A 4,057-nucleotide genomic window follows, 5' to 3' on the forward strand; every position below is an offset into this window, starting at 1 on the left:
TAACAAATCTTAGCATAAGAAAATCCCATTACTCACAGAAAAGAACCCAGCATACCAAAACTGTGATCACTCTCAACATCTTAAAACAATCCATCCAATAGAATCTTTTACAACAGAGCACTGACCAAGGCCAACACGGGGAAACCAAATTGGAACCAACAAAACCAAGCGACGTCGGCCGAAACTATAATTCCGTAATTGATATAACAGAAGCATAGGAAGAAACAATCCATTTTATTTAAAAAATCCAACCAAAGCTATCAAAGCTTGGCAGAATGAAGCCATCAAAGAAAACCGTAGCTGAAATCAATCCAAACAATCAAAGACCATCCAAACCAACCTAATATATCATGTCAAAGCTCAACTAAAGCCAACCCATCCGAAACAAGAGCGGACAATTTTAGATTATTCGCTTTCTAATCAACCAACCTAGATGCAAATGAATCCAACTCAACATAGAGAAAACCATCTGGTAGATATCGAATATAGCTAGGCTTAATCAATAACATTCTTACAAATCCTGTGAAACTCAGTCTAGCCAAACCTTGGTAGAAGCAACTACACATTGTGCAAACTAACCAAGCCGTGGCAATCCAGTCAAACATCAATCAAATCTATACCCACTAACAAAGCTCATTAGCACAAGAAAATCCCCCTTACTAACAGAAACAAACCCAGCATACCTAAATAAAGTATGAAATCAATTCAATTCCTTTATAAAATAAAACCAGACCTACTCAATCAGAACAATCACGTCTAAACAATCTGAAACAATACAAAGAAGAAACTTGAATTAATCAATTCAACCCACAAGAACAGAGCTTATAACAACTCTATCCACACTATTCCCAATTAAACAAACCCACTATAGCTTATACCACAAGTCGGATAATCTCGCAATTCAAAGTTAAACAAAACCAGCATATTTAGAGAAGTTGGGAAAACAACTCAACCACATCAAAAAGTGAAACCATACCGACTCAAATAAAAGACAAAGAAAATAAACAACGACCAATCCACAAAAACCCATTTAAACAACATAAAAAAACACATACAAATAACTTCACATTAATCACATCAACCAAAAAGTACCGAGAGTTTTACCCCCCTAAAGTCACCATTTCCACTCACACAAACTTATAAGTGCCAATCAGAACCTATAGGAACCAATTCAAGCTAATCCACTCTGGCCATGTAAACGTCCTTGTGCCAAACCAACTAACCTATACTTTTAAGGATCAGAAAAGAAGTTTTCATATTTCATAGCCAAATATTTATATCACAAACAATTTTATAATCAGAAAAGTCTTCGAAAACCCTAATGAATAACACATTAAACTATTAGTGCCAAATCATAAACTGTGATCATTCTCAGCATCTTAAAACAATCCACCCAATAGAGTCTTTTACAATAGGGCACTAACCAAGGCCAACATGGCGAACCCAAATTGGAACCAACAGAACCATGTGATGTCGGCCGAAACTATCATTCTGTAACCGATATAACAGAAGTGTAGGAAGAAACAATCCTCTTTATTTAAAAAATCCAACAAAAGCTATCAAAGCTTGGCAGAATGATGCCATCAAAGGAAACCATAGCTGAAATCAATCCAAACAATCTAAGACTATCCAAACTGACCTAATCTATCATGTCAAAGCTCAATAAAGCCAACCCACCCGAAACAAGATGCGGACAATTTTATATTATTCGGTTTCTGACCAACCACCCTTGTTGCAAATGAATCCAACTCAACATAGAGGAAACCATTTGGTAGATATCGAATATAGTTAAGCTTAATCAAACCCATTCTTCCAAATCCTGTGAAACTGAGTCTAGCCAAACCTAAGTAGAAGCAACTACACATTATCCAAAACTTACCAAGTCGTGGCGATCCAATCAAACATCAATGAAATCTAATCCCACTAACAAAGTTTATTAGCACAAGAAAATCCCATTTCTAAAATATATTTTTTTACCCTTGAAATGAATCAATTTTGATTACTTTGATTTTTGTTTTGGTTGGTTGTTTGGTGGTGGTGATGGAATTCACCTCAGCCCCCACAAGCCACAAGGAGGTGCCCCACAACTAGAAGTGTAAATCGGCCTTGGACCTGCCCGAACGGCCTGGCACAACGGTTCATGGGCTGTGCTAGGTTCGGCACGATCATGTGGGCTGTGTTAGGCCTACGGTTTTAGGTCAACGAGCCAGCATGGCACGACCCAACCCGTAGCCTGGCCCAGCATGGCCCATATATATTATTTATATATATTTAATTTATATTATATATATTTTATATAATATTATATAAATTATAATTATATAATAATATATTAATAAAATAAATATTTTTTTTAATTTTACTATACTAATTTATTTAATTATTGTATATATAAGCAATTGTATACACAAAATTCGTATAAAATTAAAATTTTAACTTTTTTATCAATTTTTTTTAAATAAATAGCTTTGGCCCGATGCACGGCCCGGCCTAGCCCAAGACTCGACCCACGGGCCTGGGCTATGGGCCGTGCTGGGCTGACCCCCAAAATTTTCATTGGGGAGGGTAGCACGGCCCGTAATGGCTCGCAGGGTAGTACGACACGACCCACACTTTGCACGAACCACCTACGAGTCATGCCGTGCTAGCCCAACACGACTCACTTTACACCTCTACCCACAACGTCACACAACACATCCTAGCTGCCATGTATTGGGAACATCTCTTGATGATAGTACAAGGAATGATAAGGAATCTGGGCAATTCGGGTGTTGGTTGGTTAAATCAATTCAATGAACAAGCTTAGCTAAAATAAATTATTTCTATTTTTGTATTTTAAAATGTTATTAAAAGTTATAAATATAAATAATTTATCATTATTTTAAAAAGTTAGAAATATAAAACAAATTGTATACTCTTATTTGTTTTATTGTTTAGCTTTCCTTAACAAATTCCGTGCATTGCATGGGTCCTCGCTAGTTAATTAATTAATAAATGTTATTAGAATTGATTCTCCCACTATCTTTCCTTTTTAATAAAAATATCTACTCATTTTTTCTTTTTTTTCCATCCCTTTCTAACCTTTCCCATTTCGTTAAAATCTTCCCACAAATCGAACGTAGCCTAAGGTATGAATGGCAACGGGGCGGGTTCGAGGCGGGGATTACACTCCCCATCCTCGATCACGACCCCCAAATCACCCTCTGTCCCCATCCCTAATCCCCGGCGAGGAAAGGAATCTCCCCTCCATCCTCGACCCCGATGGGGATGAATTCCTCGTCGGAGACCCAAATCCCCGACAGAGTGAGAGGTTGAGACAAAGAGATTGAGATTGAGAGAGAGAAAGAGAGAGAGAGAGAGGACCATTGGGATAGTTAAGATCGGCGAGGAGAGAGAGTTCGATGGGTGACAACATCACGACGACGACGGTCAGCAACGATAGGCGAAAGTTAGAAGGACTGACGACTGAAACTCTTCTTTATCTATTCTCTATCACTTGAGAAGGCACGGAGCTAGGGTTTTGAGTCTTCTGCGGCGACGGCGGGCGATAGTGACGGCGGTCAACGAATCGGTGACAAAGAGTCGAAGACGAAGGCAAGCATGAAGCTAGGGTTCACGGGTTTAGTTGTTCTAGATGCAGAGTTGAGAGTTCTCGACTTCTCTCTTCTCTCTGTCGTGGGTTTTAGTTTAGTGTTTTACACTTTTACTATTTTTCAAGTTTTAATAATTAACATTTTAAAAACAAATAATATTATATAAATATATAAATTTATAATATATTATATATATTATATATGATTATATATAAATATTAATCGGAGACGGGTTGGGGCGGGGATTGCATTCCCCATCCCCGTCCCCAATCGGGAATTCAGGGTAGTCTCATCCCACCCCCGACCCGAACCCTGCCAAGGTAACCCCATTCCCGACCCCATTGGGTTGAGGAGCCCGGGTACCCGTCAGGGACGGGAAAATTGCCACCCCTATCCTAAGGTTTTAAAAATGACATATTCCTAAACGGTGGATAATCTGTTTGTATTTGATGTGGCAACCAAAT

The sequence above is a fragment of the Nelumbo nucifera genome, chromosome 3 (assembly GCF_055504915.1).
Source record: "Nelumbo nucifera cultivar China Antique chromosome 3, China Antique-T2T, whole genome shotgun sequence".
NCBI lineage: Eukaryota > Viridiplantae > Streptophyta > Magnoliopsida > Proteales > Nelumbonaceae > Nelumbo > Nelumbo nucifera.